The sequence below is a fragment of the Etheostoma spectabile genome, unplaced genomic scaffold, assembly GCF_008692095.1.
Source record: "Etheostoma spectabile isolate EspeVRDwgs_2016 unplaced genomic scaffold, UIUC_Espe_1.0 scaffold00018815, whole genome shotgun sequence".
Classification (NCBI taxonomy): domain Eukaryota; kingdom Metazoa; phylum Chordata; class Actinopteri; order Perciformes; family Percidae; genus Etheostoma; species Etheostoma spectabile.
The window spans coordinates 4,617-25,035 of record NW_022604490.1 but is presented as its reverse complement, the minus strand read 5'-3'; the positions used below and the strand labels follow the sequence as shown (position 1 = coordinate 25,035).

The 20,419-nt window shown below is 40.5% G+C and overlaps 8 non-coding genes across 8 annotated transcripts; 5 read left to right on the top strand and 3 right to left on the bottom strand.

Annotated features, from left to right (window-relative positions):
- Positions 1-3,405: 3,405 nt before the first annotated feature.
- On the bottom strand, positions 3,406-3,478 carry trnaa-ugc (transfer RNA alanine (anticodon UGC)). Its single transcript has one exon. It is a non-coding gene; the product is annotated as a tRNA-Ala (tRNA).
- A 181-nt stretch (positions 3,479-3,659) lies between these two features.
- trnav-uac (transfer RNA valine (anticodon UAC)) lies at positions 3,660-3,732 on the bottom strand. The gene has a single exon. It is a non-coding gene; the product is annotated as a tRNA-Val (tRNA).
- A 3,425-nt stretch (positions 3,733-7,157) lies between these two features.
- Positions 7,158-7,229, top strand: trnag-ucc (transfer RNA glycine (anticodon UCC)). The gene has a single exon. It is a non-coding gene; the product is annotated as a tRNA-Gly (tRNA).
- Positions 7,230-9,560: 2,331 nt separating this feature from the next.
- On the top strand, positions 9,561-9,633 carry trnav-cac (transfer RNA valine (anticodon CAC)). Its single transcript has one exon. It is a non-coding gene; the product is annotated as a tRNA-Val (tRNA).
- Positions 9,634-11,161: 1,528 nt separating this feature from the next.
- On the top strand, positions 11,162-11,234 carry trnak-uuu (transfer RNA lysine (anticodon UUU)). Its single transcript has one exon. It is a non-coding gene; the product is annotated as a tRNA-Lys (tRNA).
- Positions 11,235-11,665: 431 nt separating this feature from the next.
- trnam-cau (transfer RNA methionine (anticodon CAU)) lies at positions 11,666-11,738 on the bottom strand. The gene has a single exon. It is a non-coding gene; the product is annotated as a tRNA-Met (tRNA).
- Positions 11,739-12,745: 1,007 nt separating this feature from the next.
- trnar-ccu (transfer RNA arginine (anticodon CCU)) lies at positions 12,746-12,818 on the top strand. The gene has a single exon. It is a non-coding gene; the product is annotated as a tRNA-Arg (tRNA).
- Positions 12,819-14,389: 1,571 nt separating this feature from the next.
- Positions 14,390-14,463, top strand: trnan-guu (transfer RNA asparagine (anticodon GUU)). The gene has a single exon. It is a non-coding gene; the product is annotated as a tRNA-Asn (tRNA).
- The last annotated feature ends 5,956 nt before the right edge of the window (positions 14,464-20,419 follow it).

The following is a 20,419-nucleotide window of genomic DNA, read 5'->3' as shown; positions in this document are numbered from 1 at the left end:
TAATGTTAACTAGCATGCTTGTTAGCAGTAATTAGCCTGTGCCTATGTTAATGTTAACTAGCATGTTAGTTAGCAGTAATTAGCCTGTGCCTATGTTAACTAACATGTTAGTTAGCAGTAATTAGCCTGTGTCTGTTAATGTTAACTAGCATGTTAGCAGTAATTAGCCTGTGCCTATGTTAATGTTAACTAGCATGTTAGTTAGCAGTAATTAGCCTGTGTCTATGTTAATGTTAACTAGCATGTTAGTTAGCAGTAATTAGCCTGTGCCTATGTTAATGTTAACTAGCATGTTAGTTAGCAGTAATTAGCCTGTGCCTATGTTAATGTTAACTAGCATGTTAGTTAGCAGTAATTAGGTACCGTTACAACTTTCAGACAAGTTGCTCATGTCACATTTACGTCGTCAAGCTCAGTTGGAGGCTGCGCAGTAACGCTCAGCATCACCGGGAAAGAGCTTCTAATAGACTTCACTGGTCTCCATGGAAACAACGGGACCTGTTGGTCCATTTCTTTAACTGTCTATGGTTTCACTCACTCACTTAAAACAACTACTAACTGGCTCTATTAGACTACAAGCTAGTGCTAGCTTGTAGGCTAACAGAGCCAGTTAGGTCAGTTGGGTCAGTGTTTTCTTTCTTTCATTCCAATTTCAGGTCTGTCAGTCACAGTGAAAACCGGGGACATTTCCGGGGACAAGTCACCAAAACCGGGGACTGTTCCCGGAAACCGGGGACGTCTGGTCACCCTCCACAAGGACTTTAGCTTGTGCTACACTAACTGCTAACGATGCTAACGGGCTAACGATGCTAACAGCCGTTGGTATCATAACTTTAACAAACTGTATGGATGTAAAACAATATTAACACACACACACACACATATGTATGTTTTTCATATGTTTCTATATGGAAATGAATGAATGTATGAATGTTTACCTTCTGTCTGGTTCAGTAAGTGCAGCTAATCAGCCCCGGTAAAGATAACTGATTCTCTTCTGAATCACGGATAACGGTCGCCGAAGGCCCGCCCCTCTGCCCTCACATCGACAGCTGATTGGACGGGAAGTTAACAGCAACCAATAGAATTGAAGTAGGTCAACAGATTTAAAAAAACTGTATTTTTACTGTAACACTGAACATATTCAAAATAAATTATTTAACGGTTACAAAAAACAACGGAAAAACTACAAAATAATATGTAATATAGAGTATACATAATTAAATCAACCTGACATGTGTGTAGTAATAACAATAAACTGAACTTTTCTTTCATAAACTTATTTTAATATTTAAAATCCTGAAATGTAGAAAGTAAGTGTGGTGTGTTTTGTGTGTGTGTGTGTGTTGTGTGTGTGTGTGTGTGTGTGTGTGTGTGTGTGGTGTGAGTTATTGTAATATTGTGAGTACATTTCTTGAGTTATTATTGTATGAAATTATGGTTAAATTATGATAAATGTATATATTAACTCAATGTTCACATCACTCCAGTTTGGAGGTCTTTACACTTTTGTCCTGCCCCTCAAAGAACGTATTTCAAAATGCTACTGCATACACAGAACCACGGGGGGATGGAGTCCAGGTTGAAATATACACAAGTTATACTTTAAATATTAACAGATTATTAAAATGAAAAGTGGGCGTGTACGGGGAGGGATAAGAGGCTGAGACACATATGCACACTTGTAGGTAATATGTGATTTATAAACAGAAAAATACATACAGATGTGCATGCACATGGTTTCATCGAGCTGATTTATTTTTGGCTTTTGGGTGTACGTACACTTTCCGTAAGGATCCTACATGCAGTTTTATAAATAAAACCCCAGATTATATGGATTATGGTGGGTTTGGTGATAGTGCTCTATAAAAGTAGTGATTATTTACATGGAGTCTAGTGGAGAAATGCTGTTCTATACACGCTAAAAGTAGTGATTATTTACATGGAGTCTGGTGAAGATATGCTGCTCTATACACTAGAAGTAGTGATTCTTTAGATAGATAGATATTCATTGATCCCAAAAAAATGGGAAATTACAGTTTTACAGCAGCACACAAAATATACATACATACAATATACATGAAATAATAATAATAATGACAAAATATAAGAATATAAGAACAAATATTTAAATATGTACAAGATGGGAAAAACAAAATCTGCAACTGTTTAAGTATGCTAAAATATAAATGAACCAATCGTGCCGGTTGCCCTTATTGCAATATTGTGGTGTCTCAGAGTCTCATCTAGCACCCAGGGATGACGCGTTGAAGAGTTTTATTGCCTGTGGTAGGAATGATTTCCTGCATTTAAACTGTCGGAGCCTCTTTGAGAAGGAGCTCCTCTGTAGGACCAGTGGGGGGTGGAGAGGGTGGTCAGGGTTATCCATGATAGATAACAGTTTGATCAGTGACCTCCTCTCCACCACAGCTTCAAAAGTGTCCTGTTTGCAGCCGATCACGGAGCCAGCCTTCCTGATCAGTTTGTTCAGTCTGTTTGTGTCGCTGGCTCCGATGCTGCTGCCCCCCCCAGCAGATGGCGGAGGACAACAGAGCGCTGGCCAGAACAGACTGGTAGAAGATCTCCAACATCCTGCTGCACACGTTGAAGGGATCTCAGCTTCCTCGGGAAATAGAGTCTGCTCATCCCCTTCTTGTAAACAGCAGTGCTGTTGGTCTTCCAGTTCAGCCTGCTGTCGATGTTGACACCCAGGTATCTGTACTCCTCCACCATCTCCACGTCACTTCCCAGTATGCAAAGGGGCTGCGGAGCCGTTCCCTTCATCCTGAAGTCGATCACCATCTCTCTGGTCTTATCCACGTTCAGAAGCAGGTGATTTCTTACCAGACACTCCACAAAGTCACCCACAGTGCCCTGTACTCTCCCTCCTGTCCATCCCTTATACACCCAACAACTGCAGAGTCATCAGAAAACTTCTGTAGATGACATGACTCTGAGTTGTACTGGAAATCTGTGTGTATAAGGTGAACAGAAAAGGAGACAACACAGTCCCCTGTGGGGCCCCCGTGCACTCACCATCTACTCAACATCAGACGGAACACGGTCCAGACCGACAAACTGTGGTCTGTCTGTCAGGTTGTCAGTGATCCAGGAGACTGTGGACGCACCGACACCCATCACCCGCAGCTTCTCACCTAGTAGCACAGAAAAATGGGTCAGTAAAACAGTAATATTTTTCATTCATGGTACACTGCCAAGAATGAGAGACAAAATATTTGAAGAACCTTTAAGAAAGTCCATTTTCCATTCATTTTTACAATTCTATGTTATAACTATGCCCTAATTGACTGAGAAGAGAAGGCATTGCTGTGGGTTTTTATTCAATTGTTGTTCAACCCTTTTCAAACGGTAACAGGACATAGTTCTCACTTCAAACCATAAGCCTGATTCCACTAGGGATTGAACCCAGGACCTTCTGCATGCAAAGCAGATGTGATAACTACTACACTATGTAACCTCTGACTTACTGTCATCTTTAACATAATCAGAACAATACAGTAAAAATAATGGCTTGAGGTGAGGTTCTGAAAAGACATGGGCTTATATTTAATTATTGCATTCAATTCTTTCTTAAGACTTTTTAAATAACAATTCCCAGGTGGTACCAAATCCATAGTTCTTACTTTAAAGCATAAGTCTGGTTCCACTGGGGATTGAACCCAGGACCTTCTGCGTGTAAAGCAGATGTGATAACTACTACACTACGGAACCTCTGTGACATGGCTTTTCTTTACATAACCTGTATATAAATGTGACCTGAATCATAGACTGTAGAATTAGCTGTACTGTAGCTCCGGTTCTGAAAAGTGAAAACAATGCAACGGTGAACGAAGTGAAGTGAGGTTCCTTTTCAGCACTGTAGCCAGGCTGACGGATGGTCACAGCTCTATTGAGCCAAGTATTCCCATAGCTCTTAGTAGTAACGACTTTATGAGATTCGTCAAGATAAAACTATAACTATTAGGAGCAAAATTCACCAAGACCTGCCTTTAACTGGCACTGACTTATCTCTAAACTCAGGAACCTTAGAAACAGCTGTAAAACCAGATACGTGTTTAAACTGTTTTGCTTCACTTGATCTTTATCAATTTAATTCGATTATTTCTTCATCTAAGCCATCAACCTGCCTCTTAGATCCCATCCCGACTAGGCTACTTAAAGAAGTTTGACCATTAGTCAACAGTTCTCTACTAGATATAACCAATCTGTCTTTAATAACAGGCTATGTACCACAGTACTTTAAACTAGCTGTAATTAAACCTCTTCTGAAAAAGCCCAACCTTGATCCAGATGTTTTAGCCAACTATAGACCTATATCCAACCTTCCATTTCTCTCTAAGATTCTTGAGAACGCAGTCGCCAAACAGCTGTGCGACTTTCTGCATAGCAACAGCTTATTTGAGGATTTTCAGTCAGGATTTAGAGTTAATCATAGCACAGAGACAGCACTTGTGAAAATTACTAATGACCTCCTAATTGCATCAGACACAGGACTTATCTCTGTATTGGTGTTATTAGATCTTAGCGCTGCATTTGATACCATCGACCATCTTATCTTATTATAGAGATTGGAACATTTAATTGGCATTAAAGGAACTGCTCTAAGCTGGTTTAAGTGTTATTTATCAAATCAATCTCAATTTGTGGTCCAAGATTGTTGAGCTCAAACGGCTCACACATTATGATTGCAGCCTTCACAGGAAGAAACAATTAGTCAGAAAGAAATAGCAACATTATAATTAGCCTGCCCTGCAGGGAAAGCACACCAGCTTACAAATTACCACATTGTCTAGCTAGCAAACTAGGTATTTACACTGTTTTCAAAGAGCACTTTTGCGGTTTGTTTTACTTCGGTTGCTAAGCAACCCAGCGGCGGTATCATGCAGTAAATACCTTTAACTGTCTATGGCAAATACAGATGTTTCATAAAAACAGTAAAAACATGCAGGGCTATAACATAACCTTATGTCTGCACTAAATAACCAAAACAGTGGCATTAAGATGGAAATAGACTAGATAGTTCAACTTGATGTCCCTTAAATTCACAGTTTATTTTTGTAACATATTGGTGTATGTATAATTGGAGAGTTTTTTAAGATGTGTAAAGTCCTGACCATTCCCTGACCGGGAATTGAACCCCGGCCCCGGCGGTGAGAGCGCCTAATCCTAGCCACTAGACCACCAGGGAGTCAAACTTATCAAATTTATTTTTGTAGATGTGAGTTTCCTTTGTGGGTAATTTAGCATCTTTCTCATCTTTTCTCTCATTTCCTCTTCTTCCCTACCTCTTTCCCTTTTTCCTCTTCTTCCCCCCCCCTTACAGATTATTGCTCCCCAGCTTTGGCGCAATGGATAAGGCGTCTGATTAGGAATCAGAAGATTCTAGGTTCAACTCCTGGCTAGCTCGTAGTGCTCTTTAGCAACTAAATCCCTTGTTTGTCATTTCCAACTTTACCCCCCAGGACAAACTCTACAAAAATGTACATCTATAACTAGCCAAATTATGAGTAATTATTGTTTCAACATGTGTGTAAGTTCATCTATAGTCATCATAGTGTCAGTCAACTACAGCAATAATCAAGCTCTTGTTGATGGTTTTCTGTTTTTGCTTGTTAATCATTTTTCCTTGAACATAAAAATTGTCCCTGAAGGACAGAATCAGCAGTGCTAGATAAACCATCCATAAAATGTTCATTTGTTAGTCATTAATCAGGGAAAGCGGGAAAATATCAGTAGAGTTGATATTCAGAGTTCCCACTATGCTTTCACCACAACAAGGCCCTACTGCTACTAAGTGGCCATGATTGTATAGTGGTTAGTACTCTGCGTTGTGGCAGCAGCAACCCCGGTTCAAATCTGGGTCACGGCAGCTTTGTGAAGCCAGTTCTCTGTTATGCCTCCAAATTGTTCCACCCTCTGCTTAATTTTACATTGATAGAAACTGCAAAGCAGGGGGGGCCAACTAGTCAAGGAACAGCAAGAGACTTGGTATTTAAGAATACAAATATGTGACAGATGTGTAGTCTGTCATGTCCTTCCTTCTGAAGCTCTAGCCAGGCGCCATTCCTCGCCTAAAACAATATGAGTCATTCCTGTAAGAGAAAAGGAAACTCACATCTACAAAGATAAATTTGATGGATGTGACTCCCTGATGGTCTAGTGGCTAGGATTCGGCGTTCTCACCGCCACAGCCCGGGTTCAATTCCCGGTCAGGGAATGGTCAGGACTTGAAGGATTCAGGTGTAAGATTTGAAAGAATACGTTTGTGGATTTGTTTTTGGTTGATTTAGATTTGTCAAATTCTTCCTCATTAGTTTAACGCTAGATCCCCAACACTTTTAAAAAAGGACCATTTCCTTTAAAGCAGACCCCCGACAGTGGATGTATCCTTTTGTCATCATTGATGGGTCATAAACACTTCATCTGCCTCTATCTCAATAACAATTATTTTCAGTTTTTCAAACAGTAACTTGTAATGGTAAATTACATTTAACCAATGATTTTCATATTAATTATCCATAATAAGATCTCAAATGCCTCTCAGAGTATATGACTTCTGTATCTTTTCTCAATGTCTTCTCCTTGTAGGAGACAACTGAATTTGTTATGACTTTGCATTTTCCCACCAAGGAGGGCTCGCTGATTCCACTCGGGAAATCCAAACGACAAGGAGTTAGGAGTTTCTAAGGCACTATTTCACATCTTTTATCTGTAGTTCTCTATTCTGTCAGGACTTAATTTTATCTACCTCACCTCTTTTTTTTGTTTCTTGTTCTGTCTTGGCAAGATGTAATATGTTTTGGAGTTGTCTGTCCATCTCTAGATCAGAATCAGAAACACTTTATTGATCTGTGAAGGGAAACTCTTGAAAAGACTGCTCCTTCAAGCCAGATTTGAACCAGCGACCTAAGGACTTCAGAATTATGCTTCTACAGTCCTACAGCCTACCAACTGAGCTATCGAAGGGGGACAATGTGTATGAATACACTTCCCATTCTTGTGAATGTGATAACACAGGACCCCCTGGATGGAATTTCTGACTCATCAGGGCCTGTAGCTCAGTGATAGAGCGCACTTCACAGTCTCAATGCCCAGATGTACAACAAGATTTATTTAAGTAAACATTGTATTGCCCAGCGATGGTGATATAGTGGTGAGCATAGCTGCCTTCCAAGCAGTTGACCTGGGTTCGATTCCCAGCCATTGCAGTAGCTTTCTTGTGAGTGATGTTACTTGGTTGTTTTTTTTTTTACAAGAAGACAGCAGAAAGGTTACTTGCACAACTCTTTGGGCTGCACGATTATGGCCAAAGTGATAATTACGATTATATTGATCTATATGGAAATTATCACAAGTAATTGTTGATTTTCTACTTCAAAGTGCTAGAAAGACACTGTTTGCACAAATGTTCATAAACTTTAAATACATTGCAAATCGTAGTGCGCTGCCTGTGTCTGTGGATCCTCATGGAGGCAGCTTGATTGATTGATATGCTCCCTTATTTGTACCATAACAGAGATCTAATATTTTATCAAATCAGGTTGGGCAAGTAACCTTTCTGGTTATTTCTTGACAAATAAAGCAAGTAACCACACAATGAAAACTAATGCAATGGCTGGGAATCTGCTTGGAAGGGAGCTATGCTCACCACTATACCACCATCACTGGACAACACAATTGGTGTCCTTAAAGGTTGGATGTTTCCTTTTTATTAACTTAAGGCATTAAGATAAATTTCCAAAAGATGCTTTTTTTAATTCCTTTTTTTAGTCAACTTCAGCATGGGTTCCTAAACGCATGCTTACCACTGCATGCATGTATACCTGCATGGATTTCAAAATGTAGACCAAATATGTAGGCCTACTTAAAAAAAGAAACAGAGCCGTATTGACACACAAAAAAAGAATTTGACAGCAGAAAGCTCCATTTTAAGGACACACAGTAGACCTACAATGAAATTGTAATTGCACTGCTTTCAAAATAGTCAGAACCTTCTTCATCACAAAGTGCGTAGGTAATTTTAGCTCCCTTCGATAGCTCAGCTGGTAGAGTGGAGTACTATAGCGACATAAGATGAAATCCACAGGTCGCTGATTCGAAGGAGCCCTCTTTTCCAGAATTTTCCTTCGGTGATAAATAAAGTATTTCTGATTCTGATGTAGAGATGGACGGACGACCCAAAAGCATAATACTTCTTGTCTAGACATAAGAAGAAACAAAAAAAAGAGTTGGGGGAGATAGAGTTAAGCCCTGACAGAATAGAGAACTACAGACAAAAGATGTGAAATAGTGCAAAGTGTGACCAGAAGAATTGGAAAAAAAAAAATAGAACTACAAAGGACAAAGATTTCTTGCTACTGTGTGTTTATTTAAATATGGGTACACCTACATGTAGGGTGACAAGATTGCAATATAAGCCTTAGAGAGGAGCCGGATACTTGACTAAAACGAGGAACCAGTACAGATAAAGCACTTTTGCTGATTACGAGTATTATACGAGGAATACGAGTCAATATCTGTGCTTGGATAACAGAAATCTAATGTTTCATCAAATCCAGTTGGGCGAGTAACCTTTCTGGCTAATCTTGACAAATAAAGCAAGTAACCACACAATGAAAAACTAATGCGATAGCTGGGAATTGAACCCAGGTCAACTGCTTGGAAGGTAACTATGCTCACCACTATACCACCATCGCTTGACACCATAATGTTCACTGAAAATCTTGTAACACATCTGGGCATTGAGACTCAAAATGGGCTCTATCACTGAGCTACAGCCCCTTAAGATCACTGAATGAGAGAAGAAACCCGGGTGGAATATGTAATGATAATGTTGTATATGGCTTCAAAACCTGGTAGTGGCTGGAAATCAAACCATGGCAAAATGCTTGCACTACTATGGTATAAATCATAGTTAAAAACTAACACCCCTGAAAGGAAGCTATTGCAACAGCTGAAACTCCAACATCGGTCAACTGCTTGGAAGATAGCTATTTTTTTACTTTTTCTGAGATCATTGAATAAGAGAAGAACCCTGGGTAAAATATGTAATATTTCTGTTGTGTATGGTTTCAAAACTTGTTGTTTTGAAACAGGAACTTACTCTTTCAAATATTACTCCTTTATCTATCAGTCCTGACCGGACTAGTCCCATGCTGAACACAGCCTGAGCCAAGGCCCGCTTTCCCCTCATGAATAGTCCAACGTGTTTGCTGGGACTTCCTCGAGGCCTAAACTGGTAGAAAAAACTCCTCGTCGGGGAATCAAACCCCGATCTTCCACGTGACAGGCAGATATACTGTCCGTTATACTAACGAGGAATGCCTAAGCTCTGTTTTGGCAAAATCAATAGGTGGCGCTATTCCAGCATTTATGCCACAGTAAATACATGTAGATATGTTTAGGTTTATTACATATTCGCTGTCACTCAAATCCATGACAAAGTATCTGTGACTAAATCCATATGTCTAACAGCATTTGAAACATTTACAGTAAACTATAAATTTCACCATGAACATGCAAAATATCTTTATTCATCAGTTTCCGTAGTGTAGTGGTTATCATGTTTGCCTCACACGCGAAAGGTCCCCTGTTCGAAACAGCGCAGAAACACATTTCTTTGTTCATGTTGACTTCGCACATTTAAACTCTGCTGAGTTGAACTCTAAATAACCTTCACGGAAAAAAAATTCCCGACGTGAAATCGTGGCCAGGCCTACCGCAGTTTCCATAGTGCAATAGTCGTCACATTCAGGAAAATCATGTCTGATATTGATGCAGAAAAACTAGTCCATGCATTTGTGTATGGGTTGTAGGGACTGAATATGTTTTTGGCTTTGCAAACAGACATGGAAAGCATAGCTATGGAGTCCAAACCAAGATCCTACGTTCTCCCATTCTGTTTCTGGAGTTAGAAACCATAAACAGACTTGAACCCTCAATCTTCTGATCCAAGGTCAGACCCCTTGTCCATTAGGCCACAAGGCTGTACAAAAGATTTTTTTCCAAATCTGAATTGCCAAGGTTTAGCTGAAAATTAGGCTTGACGTAACAATTGTAAAAAAGGCAGACTAATTAGGTGGCCAGTTAGCTTTTGTTGAAGGAAATAGATTGAGTGCTAGGCACATCAGTTACCTGTGACTCATATTGCACTTACTGATCAGACAACCTTACAACTCTATGTTTTTGGCCTTGCAGAGCTGTAGAGATTGAGACTTGTTTTGCGTTAATGGCCGATTTGTGCAAACAAAAGGTGGATACAGATTATCTTGGGCGTAGGGTTTGGCGATTTTAGTACCCCTAAAGTGTCTGCCGGTGCTTAGCATTTTTAGCACCACACTCAAACAATCTGAGCTAACCGGCCTGCTTTTTAACTGTTTAAAAAGAATAGATGTCCAGAAACAATTAAGGCCAAATTGAGCAAAATTGGCAGAGTTCTGGATGAGCTGGATGAGTTGTACACTTTGGCAATTCTGAACACTTTCAGACACTGTTGTATCATGTAAGTAACATGCACAAGTCTTTAAAAAGAAATGTAGCGGTTTTTCATGCAGGTTTGCATCATAACAATGCGGGTGCTATCTCTAAATGAACAATGGCCAACCTACATCCATCTTGTTAGCACCCAAATCTCTGTGCTGATCTCCCTGCTTGGATGGCAAGTCATCTGGTGGATTTTTTCCGTCAAGAGGAAGCTGATCAAGAGGGAGAGTTGTTTTATTGTACCAACTAGCAGTAAAGTTTATTTGTCTGGAGCCATAAAATTGCATTAGGTTATCAACGTTTTCAGCGAAAAAGAAAACCACAGCTCAAGTCCCTGGTAAGGCAACAGCTTGATTCTGGGATATGTATGAAGTGCTCGCTAACGTCATCTGTCATGCAGGTTGCAGTATGTTCACAGTCTGCTAGTGGCCATGATGAGTTTTGAGCTTTGAGCTTTTTAACAGTTTTGGCCAATTTAGCCAATTTTCAACCAGTTTGTGCAATAACATCTGGTGTTCTCAGGCAATGTGCAAATCGTGGTCTATCCTCCTGCTGTCCAGAAGACCGTGATCATGGCAACAGCTTTTTGGTCTTCATTTACTTGCACTTTAATTTGTAGTTCAGGAGATTGTTTTTCCCACAGTCCATTGTTTTAGAAGCCTGGGTAGCTCAGTCGGTAGAGTATCAGACTTTTAATCTGAGGGTCCAGGGTTCAAGTCCCTGTTCAGGCGTAGAGTTGTACACTCTGCTAGATGAGTTGTCCATTTGACATACCTGTATGGACATGGACCAATTCAGACACTATCATGTGTGTTCCATGCACAAGTCTTTAAAAAGAATTGTGACTGTTTTTCATGAAGGTTTGTATCATAACAATGTTGCTGGTAAGTCTAAATGAACAATGGGCAACCTACATCTGTCTTGCTAGCACCCAAATCTCTGTACTCATCTCCCTGCTTGGATAGTATGTCCAAGGACATACCACATATGTTCTATAACCCTTTTCATTGGTTTGCTACCACTCTTAAATAATTCCTTTCATTGTATCAATCTCAGAAATAACCAAAGAATGACAAATTCCATTCATGTGCTTGTGACAGTATTCAACCACCTGTCACTGTATTTTTAGCAGCAGTAGTGTTTTTTTGTTTTTTAAAACACCTGCCCCGTGTGAGGGTTGAACTCACGACCTTCAGATTATGAGACTGACGCGCTGCCTACTGCGCCAACGAGGCAATAAAAGACATTGCAATGGTTGGGAAAATCTCAGAAAAACTAACAATTTGGTCGTCAATCTTAATAAAAACAATGTATGTGGAGACCTATGTTCTCACACAAAGGCTAAGATCAACACTAGATGCTTTGTAATGACCCCATGAAAAGGGGAGACAAAAGACTGTGTGCAAAGGTTGTATACATGTATGCAAGGTGTATGCATGGATGAGTGTGAGGTATGGTGTCAGTGATTTTTGCTGGACAGTGTAAAACTAACAAAGATGAGCGGGAGAGGTGCTGGACTGAGAGCACCTCTAGGGCAATCACAGATGCCCAACCAATAATAAAACACTACTGAGTGAATGCTTTCAGAAAATGAAGAACTTGTTCAGAAAGCTTAATGAAGCTTCATTTGACCATAACTATTAACCACTTGAACCTGGTAAAAGGTATGAGGTACTCATGCATAGCTAGCCAGTGATTTACCTCCTGTAGATGGTGGTCGGCATGCCAACGAGGCTTGGAAATTGGCAGATGGTGATTCAGAAGAGATGTAACAGTTTAAAGTTTAAAGTAACTTAATTTTCTAGATTGTCCGCCTACAGTGCCAACGAGAGCTCTTCTCTAATATTACCGGGTACGCCATAGCTGTTCCACTTTAGAAGGTATTGTTGATCTCAGAAACAATAGACAGCACCATCTTATCACAACGCCCATGTTTGTGTTCCTTCAAAGTTTGCAAAAACATTCATCTGAACTCGCAAATCAATTGATGAGATTTTGGAGGTCAAAGGTTCAATGTCAAGGTGACTGTGTCCTCATGTCTGGCCATCCAATTCTTGTGAATGCAATATCCCTGAACGCCTAGAGGGAAGCACTTTAAATTTGGCATACATAACCACTAGGAGTTGCGGATGAACTGATTTCGATTTTGGAGGTCAAAGTCAAGGTTACTGTTTCATTACGTCTCCTGAACTGTATATGTATTTCTCCTGAACTGGTGATGGGGATGATCTGGGGATGTAAAGCCCCAGTGGCCTAATGGATAAGGCACTGGCCTCCTAAGCCAGGGATTGTGGGTTAGAGTCCCATCTGGGGTGAATTTCAGCAGATTGGCCTAATGGAAGTGTCTTGAGGCCTCTGACCCAGAGGTTGATGGATTGAAACCATCCTCTGCTAACTCTGATTTCCATGGTGAGATGATATAACTGCTGGAAAAGTTGTTGACAGCCCATGAAAAGTGGAAAGTCATGTTCTGGCAGATTAAAAAATTGACCTCCACTACCCTGTCAGGATCCTGTAGTAATGCTGACTTTCCAGTGATGTGGTTGGGCTGTTTACAGGTTTCGATCATATCCATTGGTTGCACGGATGGGACATCAATACCCCGGTTCTATCACCTGATCGCTGTCTTGTTTTTGTCGTTCAACGACTATTTGGGCTCACACCTTAACACACCTAAAACACACCTAAAATCATGCTGCACCTCAAAGGACTCTCAAGCACTCCCAGGTGTGCTTTTGCAGAAGAGCGCCTTGTTTTCTTTTAGCTTGGGAAAAGGCTTTAGCTTATGACAAGGTTAACAGATTGCACCATTGTGCTACTCATTAGAGTGTCCACTTCAGTTATGTATTGAAGCACATCCTTAGAGCTAATGGCCCTCATTTATTAACCTAACGTACGACAGGCTTCACGTGAGATTCATGAAATGTTCGTATCACACCAATCAGAGCGTAAGAATGATCGTACATTGATAAATGCAGCGGCAAGAAACGATTGTAATTTAAATATCACGCCCCAATATATTCTCAGTTTTGAGGCCTCGCCTCTATTATTTATGACACGGCCAGACATAATCCGGCTAAGAAGCGGCACTTTTCAGAAGTGGGGATTTAAAGCCTGACATCCCAGGTGCTCTGGTGCAGCCAGATACCACCAGGCCCAGGGGAATATGCCGCCTAAGAAAAATGCAATCCTACCCGATGAGAAGAATAAACATTGTGAAAATAACGAAAATATGAATACATTAAACATATACGGGCATTAAGCAGTCTCAGTCTTTGGATGGTATAGGTAGCGCCCCGTCAGACATGTCATGATATAGCAGGTTCTCATGACTGAGAACCTACTATATCATGACAAGTTTAATTTAATATATAAATTTTTGAGACAGGTCCTACTGAAGATGTGTTGGATCAGTCAGGATGGCCGAGCGGTCTAAGGCGCTGCATTCAGGTCGCAGTCTCCACTGGAGGTGTGGGTTCACATCCCACTTCTGGCAACTAGTATTTTCATTTGGAACTAATGTCTAAGAGTTGATATTGGGAATAAAGAACTTAGCAGTTCTTTGTATTTAAGAGGACATGAATGTGCATGAGAGAAGCAATTCCAAGTGCAGCGTTTTGTGAGCATCTTTAATGTCAACACATGTAAAGTTCCTTAGGGGCCCGTAGTGGATGAAATGGTAAAACACTTGGCCCTGGATGCATAGAATTCCTGCCATATTGAGAGACAAAGTTTGGGTGTCCTGAAAAAAGGGTCTTGAACTCTATCTCGCCGACCTCTTTTTTTTACTGTTTCTTGTTATGTCACGGCAAGAAGTATTATGCTTTTGAGTCGTTTGTCCATCTCTACATCAGAATCAGAAATAAAAAAACATCAGACATATGCAGTCTCTGTGGCACAATAGGTCAGCGCAGTCGGCTGTTAACCGAAAGGACGGTGGTTCGAGTCCACCCAGGGACGTTTGATGCTTAAATAATCTGGAGTGAGCCAACTCTGGGATTTATCCTTCTTCAGGAGACTATAGAGCAGCCTGAAGATAACCCAAGTGGCCTTATGTCTATCAGAAGATACAGTTCTGGAAACCATGTACATATTAATCTTTACAGTCATCAGAGATGGGAAGTAACGAAGTACAAATACTTTGTTAACAAAATAACGAAGTACAAACACTTCATTACTGTACTCAAGTAAATTTTGTGGATATTTTTACTTTACTCTTTATTTTTTTTGGCGACTTTTTACTTTTACTCCTTACATTTTACCACAATATCGGTACTTTCTACTCCCTACATTTTACAAAATTGGCTTGTTACTTTAGTTTTGTACTAAAGGTTGTCTATCAGGTGTGATTTGGAGTCCATGTCGGAGAATAGCGAGGACACGCGCCTCACACCACGAGCAGGCGCGCACGGCACACAGAGACAAAAGTGAGAGAAAAGAAAAACAGACTAGCTGTCTGGAGGATAACCAGCTGAGATCGTGTGCGTCTTTGAGAACTGTAAGTCATAGAACTGATGTTGTCAGTTCATGTAAGCCTGTTGTTGTATTGGTCTGTAGTTCTGGTACATTTAAAAGTTACCTTGTTTACGTTCTTCTACTGTTGGCTAGGTTACACCTGGCTGTTGATTCGATATAATGGTGATTGTTGAACGTCCTTGCTCATTAAGATAATGTAATTAGTAGTTGGTTTATTGTTAGTATTTACTAGCATATATGATTCCTATACATTGTGTATGGTAGCCTTTACAATGTTGTTTATTTCATTTATTACCACACACACATTCATAGCAGAGCTGCCCCCCCATGTTTATACTGATGATTGATTGTAATAAATCAACAGAGAGAAGTTGTCTCCATCTGTGTTTTAACAGACACACCTGGGCCGAAGTTGGAAACCACAATCAGCTTTAAATCCAGTTCTAATCTAGTCCTCACTAAATTTTAAATAATTTCCCTGGAGTTACCATTATTTAAAAAAAAAATGTAATCTAATTAAATTGGAACATACACAGACTTCTCACAAAATCACACTTGAATTCATATCTTGCTACTCGGTCAGAATCTTTTTAACCTGGAGTCCCAGTCTCTGTCAATATAAATAGGCTATATGTTTATATATGTTTTAGGCCTATTGGCAGACGGCCATTTAAAATGTAGGCAATGGCATATAAAGAATAAAGAATAAAGAGTCTTTTCTCCATGTCCACTGTAGTTTCTCAGTGTGCTCTCTAGTAACATCTGTCTGGTCCAGGGAGCTTTGATATTCATAAGGCTACTTTTACTTTTATATTTTAAGTATATTGCTAAGCCTGTACAGATGGAGGAGAGATGAAATGTGTCAGTAATACAGGAGATTGTTTGCTGGAAGTATGGAGATACTAATATGCATTACTTAAAAGGAGAAAACTAAGAATATTCTATGGTCATGTAAGTATGTGTTTTCCAATAAAAAGATTGACTTGAGAATAATTACTTGGTCTATAAATGATGCTCAGAGGCCACACATGGCCCTCACCTTGTTCGCAATAGGTCAGCGCAGTCGGCTGTTAACTGAAAGGATGGTGGTTCAAGTCCACCCAGGGACGTCTGATGCTTAAATAACCTGGAGTAAGCCAACTTTAGGGTTTATCATTCTGCAGGTGAATATAGAGCAGCCCAAAGATAACCCAAGTGGCCTTACCTTTATCTGAAGGTACAGTTCTGAAAACCATGTACTGTACATATTAATCTTTACGGTCATTGGTATGCAGGTCACTTGATGTAATACAAGCAAATACATAAGGCCAGACAGAGACAAAAAGTGAGAGAAAAGAAAAAGACTAGCTGTCTAAAGGATAACCAGTTGAGATTGTGTGCGTCTTTGAGAACTGTAAGTCATTTAACTGATGTTGTCAGTTCATTTAAACTAATGAGGAAGAATTTGACAAATCAAAATCAAGTCCAGGAACTTATTCTTTCAAACATCACACCTGAGTCTCTCAAGTCCTGACCATTCCCTGACCGGGAGTCAAACCCAAGCCGCGGCGGCGAGAGCGCCAAATCCTAGCCACTAGACCATCAGGGAGTCACATCTTTCAAATTTATCTTTGTAGATGTGAGTTTTCTTTTCACTTACTGGAATGACTCATATTGTTTTAGGCGAGGAATGGCGCCTGGCTAGAGCTTCAGAAGGAAGGCCATGACAGATTACACATCTGTCACATAGTCAGTTTGTATTCTTAAATACCAAGTCTCTTGCTGTTCCTTGACTAGTTGGCCACCCCTGCTTTGCATCGCTCCAGGTATGTAGAAAAAAAATCTGTTATGCACCTTTGCATTGCACTAAAATGTCAAAATTTGGACCTGAATCCAACAATAACATTACTTGACACTCCCATACATTGGTTTTCAGTTAAAAATGTTGGTTAGGGGTTTAGTTACTGATTGAAAAAATGAAAAGAATTGTTATTGAGATGGAGGCAGATGAAGTGTTTATGACCCATCAATGATGACAAAAGGATACATCCACTGTCGGGGTCTGATTTAAAGGAAATGGTCCTCTTTAAAATGTTAAACTAATGAGGAAGAATTTGACAAATCAACCAAAAACTTACTCTTTTAAATCTGTATCTGTCAAGTCCTGACCATTCCCTGACCGGGAATTGAACCCCGGCCGCAACGGTGAGGGCGCCAAATCCTAGCCATTAGACCATCAGGGAGTTACATCTATCAAATTTAATTTAACATATTGTTGGTTATATTGTTTTAGGCAAGAAATGGCGCATGGTTAGAGATTTAGAAGGCAGTGGTGCAAAATGCAAAACTGCCTGTTTCGATTTAATTACATGGTAATAATACAAAAACAGAGGTGTAGTGATTACTTGGAAATGCTTCTGGTAGTTTCTGAAATAAAAACCATGAATCAGTGGTGGAAAATGCAAAACTACCTGTTTCTATTTTATTACGTAGTAATATTACAATGACAGAGGTGTAGTGATTACCTGGAAATGCTTCTGGTAGTTACTGTCAAACAACCATGAATCAGTGGTGGAAAATGCAAAACTGCTTGTTTCAATTTTATTACATGGTAATATTAGAATAACAGAGGTGCAGAGATTAGAGGTGCAGAGATTACCTGAAATACTTACCATGAAATATGTCTTGTCCTTCACGTACGTAACGCAGTGCAATCTGACCAGCAGCTAAACACCTTCCACCATCAAGCACTGGCGACCGGGATCCTTGTAACACGTTTATTGAGTTACAAAGGGTGAAAACTGGGAGAAAACACAATGACCAGTTACTTAGATAGTAATGAGTCACAGATATTAACAAAGATAATTGTAAAAACAATATAACTACACAACAGGCTAGCAAAAATGTAAGATGAAATAAAGAAACACGTAATGTATTGTATACAGTGTACGTAGTATAACCTATGTTGGGTATCTAAATAAACTAAGATATACTTACATGTGCATTACCAAGATAAAAGTGGCAAACTAGCTTACTGAAGTATACCGTCAGTTAGGGCTGAACAATATTGTGTTTAGCATTGACATCGCGATGTGCGCATGCGTGAAAGTCACATTGCAGGACGTTACGATGTTCAATTCAATTCAATTTTATTTATAGTATCAATTCATAACAAGAGTTTCTCAAGACTTTACAGATAGACCACACTCCAGAATTTACAAGGACCCAACAGTTCAGTAGTTTCCTCCAGAGCAAGCAACAGTCCGACAGTGGCGAGGAAAAACTTCCTTTTAGGCAGAAACCTCGGTCAGACCCAGGCTCTTGGTAGGCGGTGTCTGACGGCCGGTTGGGGTTAGAATGAAGAGTGGCAATAAAAATAGAAAAATTAGTAGTTTGTAGAAGTTCTTTGTAGTAGTTCATGGCATAGCAGGACGCTGTGCGGCATTACAAGGCACAGCAGGACGTAGCAGGACGTAGCAGGACGTGCAGGACGTAGCAGGGCACCGCAGTGTAGCAGTTGAACATGGCATCACAGAACGTGTAGCGGGACCATGGCGACAGCTGCTACCCTGATTTCGGAGCCTCTCTGATCCAAGGGAACATGCTGGTGAAAATGATGTTGACGTTAATACTTTTTTGCTGCTTGATAGAAAAGTAACCTTTCACGTTTCTCCTTTACATGATTATTACCATCCGACCGTTCCTTTTAAGACAGGTAGCCATGTGGGCAACGTGTGGATGTGACGTTAGTCCGACGGGTTGGTATGGGAAGTGAGGCTCTCCGTGTGTAGAAAAGTAGCCTACCGTTGGCCACAGCTGCCTCTGACACAGTGATGTCATAGTATTGGATGGGTAGTGAGTGACGCTACAGTAGTTGGGTTTTATGTTATCCTCAAATACAAACTAAACCCCCGATTAATGCAACATAATCACAACGTCTCCCGACCTTTCCCACCGCAGAAAGCTGCTATCAGCCAAGCTAAAGCTAATATAGTTAGCTTAAAGAAAACAAGCAGAAAGGCGCTACCAGCCAGGCTAAAGCTAATATAGTTAGCTTAAAGAAACAAGCAGAAGGCGCTACCAGCCAGGCTAAAGCTAAAATAGTTAGCTTAAAGAAACATGCAGAAAGCTGCTACCAGCCAGGCTAAAGCTATATAGTTTAGCTTAAAGAAACAAGCAGAAAGCTGCTACCAGCCAGGCTAAGCTAATACAACTAGCCCAAAGAAACAAGAGGCATGCAGGTCTGGTCAGTTTATCAAACTGACGAGCTGGCCTCGCTAGTCGACCACAACCTGAAATTTAGAGGAGCAACATGCAGTCACTGTCATTCACGTTAACCTGGATTGATTATTATATGAATACAATGGTGTCATGCTAGTCAACCAGAGTATTTCTACCTAATTTCCCTCTCCAAAATCACTTTCAGAGAGTAATGTTACAGGGCTGCCAACTCTCACGCATTGGCCGTGAGACACACGCATTTGACTGGTTTCACACGCTCACACGCCACACCCCCGATTTCTCACGCTAAAGTGTCAACCGGTCGGTCAAATTCTGATAGATGAGTTTATCTATAGATTTAGCTGTTGAGCCACTTATGATCGACTAGTTGTGCTTTCAGAGACTGTGAGGGGGTTCAAGAGCGCTCCCTGTCTGTGAAAGTTTCGAATTGTCGCAAACTGAGAACATTTTTTTACGATCCATCCCATTTCCCCGGCTTTAGGTATGAGCTCTGAGTATCACAGACCCGTCCGTTGCTTCGTGTCCACTCTCTCTGTAACAGAGGTGAGCAGCGCGGCTGTTAGCGTAGCAACTTCAGTTCATGTTAGTGGACCTGCTCTGCTGTGGACAGGGACGCGTTGCAACCGTGTAGTCCTGCGATAATGCGCAGGGGACCGCCGCTCTAAACTTTGTCAGAGACCAGAGACCCGAAGGGCCTCTGTGTCCGTCAGACGGTCTGAGTGAGATCCACCATATCAGCGGAGCAAAGACATGCACAGCAGACTATATTACAACTCTCCAAATCTCGGCCAACAGAGATGGGAGAGTTATATTTTGAATGTGCACAAAGTTGTAAACATGAGCAGAAATCTGATGAAACACATCTGAGCTATACTATATATATACTATACTTATAGCTATACACCTATACTATATATACTATACTGCAACGTGGGCCACTATTGTGCTTCTTAAACCTCGGGCATCTCTAAATGTAACTGTAAATAATTATTTGAGTTTATGAAATGAACAAATAGTCTTTTTTTCCCAAAAGTAAATCCAGTAAGTGGGGCCTAGGGATGAGGGCCAAACATTACGAACCTTGGCACAAAGGTTAAAGGATAAGAATTTATGTAGATCAGTGGTTCTTATTCTTTAGAATTTCAGTGGTCTTAGTGATCCCTCAACATTAAATTTAACTTTGGGTCCCTTGTCCTACACCAGGGACCCCTGGACCTGT